The sequence below is a fragment of the Aythya ferina genome (assembly GCF_964211825.1).
Source record: "Aythya ferina genome assembly, chromosome: 6".
Lineage (NCBI taxonomy): Eukaryota > Metazoa > Chordata > Aves > Anseriformes > Anatidae > Aythya > Aythya ferina.
This window is the reverse complement of record NC_140303.1, coordinates 37264306-37277418: the sequence shown is the minus strand read 5'-3', so window position 1 is coordinate 37277418 and position 13113 is coordinate 37264306.

Below are 13113 nucleotides of genomic sequence, written 5' to 3'. Positions count from 1 at the left end.
TCCAACTCTTTAATGTGTAGTACAGCTTGAAAAATAGTTGTTGTTAACTGCTATTGCCTATACAGACCTAAGCAAAAACATAGTCAAATATAAATGCAACCTTTATTTATATTTTGTTTTTCTTATAATGTATATCAGCTGATTTTCTCTGCTAAGAAGCAGATTGACTATTAAAAAAAAAAAAAAAGCTGGATATATATTATGCTATTTCACTCTAAAGTAAGAACCAGTTTCCTCATTTCTTTTAATCTATCTGTAAACTGTGAAGTCTGCCATCAAGTAACTACATATTAGCTGTGGGTGTTGTAACCTGTCAATCATAGAAGAATATTTAAATTAGTAGGTTTCTTTGACAGTGATTTTCTCCTAGATATCAAGTTATTTCCGTCTTTAAAAGAATACAATGACTTCAGACAGCTATGTGAAAAAGCCACATGAAGCTTGTGGAACCTGTAGATTTGCTCCTGTTAAATGCCACATAAAGTATTCTTTATATGAGTTATTTTCATCTTTGCTGATTAAAACTTCATGGCTACAGTTACAGATTTTCTAGACTAGACAATATATGTATATATATTTAAAGCACACTGAAAGCAATTATTTTAAACGTGGGTTACAATCTTCTATTAAGAACATGGGAAATTACCTACTGGGAGAGACCCTTGCTCCATCTAGTCCAGCTGGGAGACACCTGGCCTGATCTGCAGTCTTTTCCAACATCCGCAATTGTTTGGATTAGGGATATGGGGGCCAAAACATCTTTGGTCCCTTTCTTCATTGTATTTCTATAGACTTGTTATCCATGGATTTGTCCAGCTCCTTTCTGAACATGCTGGTGTTGCTTGTCTCCACAGCCTTCTGACACAATCAGTTCCACAAGTTCTTCACCACAGTGGAAACAAACAAAAAGAAAAACAGCAGACTTTTCTGCTGAATGTTTTGAACAGATTTTCTACTGGTTCCAGTGAGTTTCAGAACCAAGAGGAGTTTGATGTTAAAATGCTCCTTTGGTCTATCCAAGCCAAGACCTCAGAGAGCACAGAACAACACACTTCCCTCTTTTCTTGTGGGTTTGCCAGCTCATGGCTGTGCCTGTAAAGTTCACTGTCCTGTGTTAGCTAGCACACAGGCTCTTCCACTCTTTTCAGCACTACCACATCACAGCCTACCGAATCCACAGATCTTCCCTTTCAGTTAGTCATTCCAGTTCATTTCCCTTCAGTTGTAGGGCAAAAAGTCTCCCAGTTGCACAGTCTGCCCTCACTCCTTGCACAGACATCAATGGCAGCAGCTCAGCCTGAGCGCACAGCAGAGAGCCACGAAGTGATGCGTGGTGTGGATCAGAGGTTGGCACTTTGCCCTCGCTCGGATGTTAGCTGGGAGAACAGGACCCTGTAGTGGGGAAGAACCACAAAAGCAAAGGAAAACACAATTTCTGCAAATAAGCAATTCCCACAAAATTCTGAAGCTATGACATGTCATGACAAAAAGTTTATATAACTGTTAAAATTAATCTAAGAATGACCATCACAAATGTAGGAAGGAAAGACATTTCAGAAAGACATTTATCTGATAACACTGATTTAGATTAAATACTCTTCCTGTTTGGTTTCTTAATAATACATAGCAGGTCCCATTAACTACTAAACATAAATGTCTGTAAGGATATAAAGAATGAAATGGACTAAAAGAAAAAAAAAAAAAAAAAGATATGATTTGTTTGGCTTGTTTTTGCAAACTAATTCCTTATGTACCTTGCTTAAACTTTATTTATTTATTTATTTGAAGTGGAATTTAGATAGGTGCCACTTGGAGGCACTCTTATACTATTCTCTATTGAAGTTTCTTGTATGCAATTTCATGCAGTGAAACAATCTTATTTCCTCTTCTTCTTCTTTTTCCTTTTTTTTTTTTTTTTTTTGTTTTTTCCTTTCTAATAATAATCTAGAAATGGGTAATTAACAATGGTTTGAGTAGTTAAACTTTGACATTACATATATTTATTACCCTGTAATTTTGTCCGAGGTAAACAGTCCTCTATACTTCCAATAAAACTGACTTAATATCCTTATGCAACAGATGATAAAATGTGTCTGTAATGCAATGCTGTTCCAAAGACGTGCTTAGGAAGGATTGTAAACTGCAAACTTAAACAAATTATTCACTTTAAAATTGGGGGGGGAGGTGTTATCACTCCAGATTTGAAATTAAACACCTAGTTTATAATTATATTCTATATATGTTAAATTATATATAATTATCTTTGAGAAGCAGAGAAAATTATTTCTGTTTTATAGGTACATATAATCTCTCCATTTTGATTGCATGTTAGAGGTGGAACTTTAGAATATGTTTCATTGTATTTGGAGCAATGCATTTTTTACACAGATGCAAAACTCAAATAATTATTCTCAGCCTAAGCAAAGATGAGAATTTGGAAGAATTTGTGCACTATAACAGTACTTTTAAATTTTAAATGTGAAGTATGTTTTAATTTTCTATAGTTTACTGAAGAAAAAAAAAAATCAGGTTATATGAATGCTTGTTCCTCACCTGCAAGGCAATGCATTGCACATGTGTGAAATCCTACAAAGGAAAGAGTTAAAGGTCTTGGACCACAGAGTTGTCTTTAATGAAGGATACATGAGGGGAACTGGTCTAGTAATAGGAGAGAAATGAAATTGTAATTCAGAAAGTCAAAGATCCTGTTCACCCTGACCCAGGGCTGTATCAGCCATGTTCCACCTCATGCCTCTGTGCTGCTTCAACCACCAAAGATGTATAAAGCAAACAATGTAGGATCTCATTTCCTGCTCACTCTGTTGAGGATGGGGCACTAACAGCAGCACAGGACCCATACTGACCTGCACTGGCACAGCCTAACAGCATCTCAGCACCAAACCAAGGGCAACACTACAAGCACAGTCCTGGCACGATCTTATTTCAAATGACTGCTTCATGCAGCCCAAATACACAGCCCGAACCACTTCTGAAAAACACGCATAATTCAGAGAGATGTATCTCATGATCATCTTTCCAAAGAAAATCTTGCATATGCTCTAGATATATAATAGGAATTCCTCAGAGTGAAGGAGATTAGCAAGAACTATACTTGAGCACAGTGTAAGCCTAAATACTGAGTGATGAGAGATAATACCTGCCTAGGGAGCCATAAGGACAAAAGTGTACTTAAAGAGAGTGATGGGTTTCAGCAATGTCATAAAGGCAGCAGCAAGTGGAAGCCACCTTGCCAGGAGGAAGGGAAGCAGCTGAAAGCCAGGGAGCTCACTGTGCTGCAAGAAGAGCAAAAGGAAGATGGATATTAACCCTTTGGGAATCTTCTGCCTCTGCTTCCACCCTTATAGTTCAGGTCTATAAACTTCACTTCACAACAGGCACCGTTCATGTTTTTCCATCAGCATGGTTTCCTTCCCTGACATCAGAGCAGCCTACAGGGCCAGAGTAGCACTGTCAGATCCCACGTCCCATTTCCAAGACTGGGCAAAAACCCAAGCCTACCCCTGCACCGTCCCACCAGCGGCAGCTCAGCACCCACTAAGCATGCTTTCTAAAGAGCAAGTCATCCACAGGGGATTTTTCTTCAATGAAAGTGTCGAGCTTCTACCTGAACTTACAATCTCTTTACTATGCCTTTTTTTATTTTTATTTTCTCCTCTCTGCTAAAGACATCTATGCTAAACATGCACAGCATATGGAAGTAATAGTGACTGTGAAAAAGCAATGGAGATAGAGTACAAATTATCTCAACATCCTGTGGCAGGAGTTTCAGAGCTCACCCCCACATTTTATAGCTTGTTTGTTTTGAACCTGCCACTTCCTACTCATTCCTCTCTTTATCTTCAACCACTTGAAATAATATTTCTCCTTCTTTTGCCCTTTTCCCCTTCCCCTGTTATTTATTTACTGTTTCTCTTTGTCACTTTACCCCTACTCTTTCTTTGTTTTGGTGGGTTCCTCTTCACTCCCCCTTTATTTTCTTTTCTAGTTTCTACAATCCTCTTTCTCCTGTCAGGCATGTATTATTGGCATAAAAATATCCTTTGCAGAATTAAGTAGGAATTGGAAAGCCCCTTCCTCTAAAAGACAGGATTTCTTACAGGTCTTATGCTGTTCAGAGAAGACTTCTGGAACTATTCATAATACAGAATTGTACTGATTAAATAACTATTATTTTAAAGTGAAGTAGTTGGTTTATTATATCTTTTTTTTTTTTTTCCTTGCTGTTAAAGACTTCACACTAAAAAAGACCTAAACACCATGTCACCTAAGCCAAGTGCATATTCTATGGGAGTCAAAGTTCCCAAGAAAAAAGGTAATGGACTCAGCATGAAGGATATGATGTTTGCTACACTTAATGAATTACATATACGTGACTTTAAGACATTATTCAACCACTCACAGAAGTTCTATTAAACCTGGCTTTCTGAACAGCTCTGCATCAAGGATGATCTGAATTCAAAATCTCAGCATTAGTTGGGTCACTGGGCAATTAGTCCCTGGCGTTAAGGACTTGCAAATATTCTTTCTTAGCTCTGCTATTATTTCATGGTAGGGCAGTAGGCAGCTCTGTGACTTGAGCATAGAATGAAGCACACCCCTCAGAAAAGAGGTCAGCTCTAACTAGTCAGCCTCTCTCCATGATGATGGTCAACTTCTCTGCTAGGCAATCAGCTCAAGGCGGCCCTGCTTGATCAGGTGGATTGGGCCAGATAACCTCCAAAGGTCCCTTCCATCCTAAATGTTCTGTGATTCTGTGATTGATGATGTTAACATAGCACAGAAAAGGCTTTTCTTCAAGTTAAAAGTTTCCTTTTAGCTAATATTTCATCCAACCTCAGGTCACCAAATGATTTATGCTTGTGATTTTACACCCAAACTAGTGCCTGATGTTAATTTGACAAGCCAACTGGTGAATCCTTAAAGCACTTCCCTGTTAAAGTGACTAGACAGAGTTGAAACTGTGCATTAGGGCGTCAATCACAGAAACCATCTGTTCTAACAGGGCTTTTTGTGCTTTCCCAATTCATGCTTTCTGAATGAGATGCTGACTGTTTTGTAAAATACTGACAAGAATCAGTATACAAGAAATTACCTATTCAGCATCTCTTAGAAATGATAATTGACAGTAGTCAGTTAGCAAGTAAAGATGTTTTGAATGATTAACATTAGGGAGGATGAGTTATAGTCTCTTCATTAATTCTGGATTAAATTAACCTTCCTAACACTTACAGTTTGAGAATTGCTTTGCAAAACATTGCATATGAGCCTTAAGTGCAAGGCATTGTTTCCCATGGCTAGTCACAACAGCCATAAAACAAATGTGGACGAGATTTGTTTTCTCCAACACAATATTCCAAGGTAATTTTATTTTCAACCATGAATGACGCACTCTGCTATCGCCATCACCTTTCCATTTATCACAGTAATTTTCCAAAAATAAAGATGAGTGATTCAGAAAAGATATGAGGAAAACCCTATTCCCCATGAGGGCAGAGACGTCACACCGTCTCCATCCTTAGAGGGTTGCTGGACTCAGGTGGCTCAAGCCCTATGCAAGTAGGTCAGATCTGAGAGCATTTTACAGACATTAGGCTGCCCCTGCAGCTCCTGATCCTCCACAAGTTTAAGTCACAGTCATTGTTCTGTTTCAGTTCCCACCAAACTAGTTACAACACCGATCTCTGCTGTCCCCTCTGGCAGAGCTGCTAGCGACCTACCACGCCAAGCTTCTCTAGAGAGAGAGAAAATCAGAAAGAAAATGTTGTTTTCCTGAAATTTCTTCCTTCCAGACACTCTACAAGGATTCTGATTGATAGCAAAGCATCACATTGGGGAAATACAAGTGTTTTGGACACAATTACTTCAAAATTTTGTGCCCTTCAGCAAATCCTGAACCTCTTACAGGAAACTGTAACCAGCCTCTTTTTGAACACCTGCCGGTGGTTGGGGAGACCCTTTGCCACTCTGAGGACACAATTTATAGAGAACCAGATAATACTGAGAATTCAAAAAGGAAAAAAAACATTGTAACAATAGGTCCCTCTTAATCTACAATATAATTAATCTTTAATTCATTTTGAAAGTAGCAGGCACCATTTTTCTTCACAGTTGTATTTCCTATAGATCTTTATCAAAACTTTTAATGCATACATTTTATCTCAAATTCCTTCTAACCTTCCTGATTTCAGGATGCTCTACAAACAAGACAGTGTCCACCTGTTGGTATGCAGCTGCAGAAAGCACAGTTGTTCCTCAACACATCATATAAAATACTCTGAGTGCCAATGCAATTCTAAGAGAGAACTATATATAACTTTCAGAGAAGTAACCACACAGAGTAGGAAGAATTTCTCCACTAAGGTCTTCCTTGTATGCATTGTATGCATTCCCTTCCTTGTAGGTAACCTAGGTCAGTAGTCACAGCACCAAGCCTGCTGGAGTTTAAGAAGCATTTGGACACTGCTCTCAGATATAGGGTCTCATTTTGGGGTGGTCTTGCATGGACCCAGGAGTTGGACTTGATGATCCTTGTGGGTCCCTTCCAACTCATGATGTTCTGTGCTTCTATGACTCATTTATATACAAAACAAGAAAATGGAGGACTGAATGTGATGCAGCAATTTATACTTCTAACAATTAAAAAAGGACTGATATACATACTATTTTTTTTTCTTTTCCTTGAGTGCAGCATTGCTTTCTAGCAGCAGTCTGTGAAGCTCACAATGCCCTAGGTGTTCTCAGAAGGGCTGTTGAACAGACTGCGGTGATAGAACAGACCTTCGCTCCGTGAAATCCTGCTGACAGCTCTGAGCTGAATGCTGCAGTTTCTTGTACCCTTAAGATAACACAATTGCTTGGATGCAGAAACATCTTATGCAGTTTACGAGGTAGTGATCAATCTCTGATTGACAATTCTAATTAGCAGTTCTCTTATGTGCAAGATTATGGCATTTTATAGCAACTTTCTGTTGCCTATTAAATCTCCACAGCCATCTTACATGAAATAGAGTACTTTATAGATCATTTGATACACAATGCTGTCAATTACGGTTGTTTATACTGAAGGGCTTTATTGGTATTGCTGCATGCTGGTTTTGATATGAAAATGCATATCTATAATACGTAGTGGCCCCTTCCAAGACCTCAGCATTTCTTCTCAAAAGAGCTACTGGTATTTGAGTCTGGCACAGATGGACTACTGTGTCCTATTATTTCCTGAACACAGTGTATTTCAGGTACAAGGTTTTGTACATTAAGAGATGATTTTTTTTTCCTCCAACGGAGGTGATTCATAATGGAATACAGTAATCATAAGAAAAATGACATCTGTTTAAAAATATGGTTCTCTTACAGTCACGATGACATATCACATTTTGCTTGGTTGAAAACATGCTAAAAAATGGTGTTCATTTGAGATGTGTTATGAAATGTCTAAATAGATTTTTCATGGAATAACATATTTCCCAGAAATCCAACCATAAACTAGACAATAATTACACAGTGGGGTCATACCTTAGCATCCCTATTAGTTTCTGACTAGCAGACTGAGATCCATCAGAAATACAGTAAATAAGCTTGTCTTTTGGTCATTTGAGTTTCTCACCTGTGTTGAATGTGAGTTTTCTTCAGGTGTGTGTGTGCGCGCGCGTGTGTGTTTTTATTATTTTTTTTTTCCCTGGTATTTCTTTTGGAAAACTAGGTTTTCCATCATACAGAGGGTGATAAATTGCTAAGAAAAAAACACTATATTTCCTTGTCATGTGTGTGGATTGTACCAGAGATCTGTTTTCCCTGGTGTTCTTGGAGGAAAAGACAGTATATAAAATAAAGTTTTCCTCCCTCTCTCCAGAAATCCCAGAACAGCAATTTGAGCTTAAATGTTTCCTTAAGCATACTTTAAATTAACCACTGAACACTTCCAAAACTAAATTTAAAGATGAGTGATCAGCAAAAATTTTGTAACAACACCAAAAAAGAAAAAAATGATTGTAAAGTACAGATAAGGAGGTCGATGATATATGCACTTGAAATACTAGATATCAGCAGACAGAATGCAAAGCACAGCAGGGCAGTTACAACTCAGTGTGATTCATCTTTTAAATGATAAGGCTTTTCTAATTTTATGAAGTATTTGTCATATCAAATGCTTCATAGTTCCATGAAAAATTTCTTTGATTTCCATCCCTTAGGATTTTGATGTACAGTATAGTGTAGCCTTCATATGAGAATTAATGCTGGAATAATAAATATACCACTCAATATTTTTGACTATTGAAGGTGGTAAGTGACAACCTGAAAGCTGAATTCACTCTATTTACGGTAACTTCCCAGTATGACACAAGACTAGGAGCCATACAGGGAAAACTTTCTCTGTTTTATTCAAAAGGTAGAGAACCTGCAGATGCATTGATTCCAAACTTATTTTTACAAGTTATTTTTTAAAATAATAAACTTCCCTGTAACTCTAGAAAATATTTTGTTTTCCTTGAGAAATTAGGCAGGAGGCAATAAATATGCATATATCCAATACACATGCAAACATACATATAAAAATGTTACTTGGAGAGGAAAGATTGTCGTACATTGCATTAGTAAAAGTAAACAAAAATTCAGATAGGAGATTCAGCATAACCAATCTCTCCTGTGTGCAAGTTGAACCACCCAGGACACCCTTTGGCTCTCTGTGCCTTCTTGCCTAGTCTCCCTCCTCCTGTGCCCTGTTCACCTTCTGCTTTTTGGCTCAGGGACACTTCCTTTCAGCTGCCAGCCCCAATCACTATCTGCACTGCCAGGTACTCTGCATATCCTCTGCTAACAAGGTATCTCTTCTGCTCTGCTGAAAAACCTTGTCTTTTGCTATTTGGCAGGCTTTATTCCCACCCAGCTCTTCCCTTTCACTGTCATCCCCTTCTCTGCTGTCCAAACAAGTTTTCATTGAACTATTCTTTCTCCAGTTCACTTCTTTAGCCCCATGGGGTCATACAGGGCAATTTCCATGTTCTAATTGTTCTAATCTAAGTAACCCCAGTCCCTAAAACCAGCGAGCACTTCACTACACACTCAGGGATGGCCATGTTATAGCTTTTACATGGAGTCTTTCCATGACATGAAACAATTTGTGTCAAACATAACATCAAATACTCTCTCTCTCTCTTTTTTTTTTTTTTTTTTTTTTTAATAGGAAGGTTGGAGAGGATTCCATTCAGCCTGTAGTCACTGTTAAATCTGGCGTTACAGTGCCATAGACAAGGGTAAATCTCCCCTTCATCTATGTTAAAGTGTGGTTTGTATCTCTACTGTAAGTTCTGCACTTCTGCTATTCTTTACCTATTCTGGTAGAAAGATTGATGCATAAAATATGCAACAGAGACCTGTGGTGCAAACTGGAGGATGTAAGTTTATTCCAGCTTTGATGAAGGGAAAATACACTTCCCTCATCTATTCCCTTTGGGCTGCATAGGCAGGAAAAGGGAGCTCCACAGAAAGGAGCGAGCTGCTAGCCCAAACAACTAAATTTAGTAGTAAAGCAGAACCATTAAGAAAAAGCTAATCACAATCCTTATAGTTAACTAGAATTTTGTGACATTCATTATATAGCAAAAATACCTGTACAATTTTAAGGCATTGAACTCGTGGAGTTAAAGTTTATATTTTAACTATATATCTCAGATCTCATCAGAGGATCAAATTTAATAAAAATGTATTGGAAAGCCTTAGGTGTATTTTAAAAAACATCCATTGTTTTTCATCCAGTAACTTGAGATCTGTATTCAAAATGGAGCTTAAATAATGTAGGATGTAAACAACAATCATGCTGAGGATCTTTTACTTTCGTATAACTACCTTTTTTTTGTTCATACACACACACCATGAATCAACTTTTGTGTCATATCTTAATATTTTTTCAACTCTCGTTCTTCATTTTCTTTCTATTTAATTTGTGTGACTACCCAAAGTCCCAAAGTAAAAGTTTCTACATGTAATGAACAGTTAAGAATTCAACAATAATTTAACATTTTAAAATTAATTTTATCTAAGATATATTATGTCATTTCACAAAAAAAAAAAAAAAAAAAAAAAAAAAAAACTACCAAATTTAAATTTAAAAGCTTATAATTTATATTGAATTTTAGAGGTTGTATTGTTTAAAGTAGACTTTCTGTATAGACTGGCATTTAAAATTACCTATAAAACATATAGGCAAAGCATCTTCTGATATGTGTTCCCTGTATCAGGTCCATCTGCTGGCATGCCCTCAATAATTAATTTACCCTTGACAAGGAAATCATTTCAAAATTGCTCTTGCACTTTTCTTTATCTCTGTATAGATGGAAAATGGGTTTAAAAATAATTAATTTGCCCAGATTATCTAAAAGAGTACCTAGAAAGTCAGGGTTTAAAAAACAGTGATTAAATATACGCCTTCCAACTCTTCTCTCAGATGCTTTCCCAACAGATCATGTTGTCTACTACAGCATAACACAACCAAAATATATAAATAAATAAAACAATTACCCATAAGATAAATAGTAGACGTGTCAGACTGCAGCCCTGCCTGCTACTTTCCCTAGTTAGAAATGCAAACAAGAATTGACCTCTATCACTTTTCCTTGTCTCAAACCAGTTAGCAGAGCACATCTTCCTCCAGAAGCCAGGCCAAGGGAACTCAAGTCAATGACCGTGGATAAAAGCTTTTCCGATAAACTCTCAATTCATTAAATCAAATGGAGACTTTAAATTGATGAAGATTATAATAAATTATTTCTTAATCCTGCTGTATCAATCTATCATAGACGGTACTACAACACAATGAGAAGTCACACTAAAAGCTTTATGAAAGTAATCTCATCTTCATTCCAAGCTCAGTGGTGGCCAGAGGCAGGAAAGGAATTACAGGTGGAAAATGTAGAGGATAGATGGGTCATAACTTCTGGACAGCAATTTGGGAATAAAGGCCTCGCACTGGCATTGTGCTGTGACTTAGTGACACTTGCACACCAACATCAGCAATTGCAGTGGCTCGGGTGCATTTACCCTTTAGTGCTAGCTTCTTCCATAGTCTTCCCTCCTCCCTTGTCGTGTTTCCTAATCCTGCACTTGCAGAGGGCAGCCTGGTGGCCGTACTTAAATATACAGCAAGTCTGCAAGCAGGAAGGGTCTGCATAGCTATTACAGACAAACAAAATCTCAGCTCTGCCTTATACTCAAGATTAGCTGCAGAAAACCTAAAAGTACTTAACATTGGCTAGCCCAGTCAGTATAGAAAGAACGCAGCAAAACCAAGTAGAGAATATCAGAATATCTTGTTATAGGATGCAAATTTACAGTTCCAGAGATAAAACCAATCCTGATTAGTTGCTTTGAGGAGCGTAAGGAAGAACGTTTCCTTCAAATTTAGGGAATATTTACTGTTGTTGCATTTCTTATATTATTACTACCAAGACTGTGAAAAATAGAGTCCTTCTAGTCTGCTGCTGACAAGCAATTTGCTTGGAACTGTTAGGATATGATTACCATGTGAATTTAGGAAGTTGCAGTAACCTCAGCTAACTTGTTTTGTGTACATTAACAGAGATATACTATAAACGCTAAAAGAAAAAAAGTGGCAGCTATATAACTATATATTTACTATATAGTAAATAGCTATTTAGCTGTTTACTACAAGCTCTTGCTATTAGTAAGGAAGAAACAATCACTCTAAAGAACTTTTGTTTATATATTATAAAGTTAAAAGAAAAAAAAAAAAGGAAAAAAAAAAAAAAGAAAAAAGCCTGCTCAAAGAGGATCATGCCTTGAAGCTATTGAGATATGGGTTGTATTCACTGACCAGCTCCGATTCTGGCTAGTTGAGTACTAGTCCACATTACTGCCTTTTCTTCAATAGTGTTTTTGGATTCACAAGATTACCTCAATACTCAATACTGAGGGGTAAAAATCATGGTTGGTTTTGATCCACTAGTGTGGATCCTGACTATCTGAGGCTGTTTCTGCATTTCACTACCACTACGGAAAGCATGGTAATGCCTCCAAGGAGGCACCTGAAGTGGCATGGCAGGATGGGCTACATGGATGGCCACTGTCTGACCATTTCATGCTGGCAACCTTCTTGTTTCCTTCAGTCAGACTGTGGTCCTCAGGGCCCTTACGCTCTGTTGATTTTCACTAACTCATGGGAACTTCCCAATGATTTGCATTTAACTAAGCACACATGCTTTTATATTAGTGCAGTGACTTCATTACAAAACTCCCTTCCTTTCATGCTAAAACAGGTGCTTAAAAAGCACCAAATGAGTTCTCCTACAATTCTACAATTCCTGGATAATTTGAGTTTGGTACAACAAGGACTCAACAAATCTTTATTTTACAGTCTATATTCCATAGATCATCTGGGCTCTGTCTACCCATTATATATATTCCAAGCTGCAACATCTGAGAGATCCAAAAACAAAAATAAACCAAGAAATGTCTGACTTTGAGTTGCATTTCACTGCAGAGATTTTTTATTCACTATAGCATACTCACAAAAGGTGAATCTGATGGGAATACTGCATGAAAGGACACTGCCATAAGATTTCAAATCCAGTATTGAAGACTCAGGACTTCAGATAAAAATCCAAAGATTTGAAGTTCTCCTTGTAATAGTGTTTCATACTTACACAACCATACAAGCAACTCAAAATATTTCACATTTCTTATACAAATAAATCTTGCAACATCCCTGTGAGACAGAGGTGTAGTGCAGTCATTTTACAGACTAGGAAACTTAAGCGCAGAGCAAAGTACATGACTACATTTACTTTCAATATCCAAAAAGGATTCTTAGGCATCTAAACGATGGTTTAAGCATTCACACTCAGAAATGTGAATGCTTACTCCTATTCAAAAGCAGGAGTTTTCAAATATAAAATACAGAAAATATTAAAGATAACCTAGCCGAGACTATAAGTTAATTAAAAGATTTATAAAAAGAAAGTATCCACCTGGTAATTTTCAAGCAGCAGCCCTAGGGAGAAAGCAGAGGTCTAAATACTAATAGTAGCTCTTTGGCCACTGGACCTAATGTTACTATGAAGAGATGTAACTATATTTGGC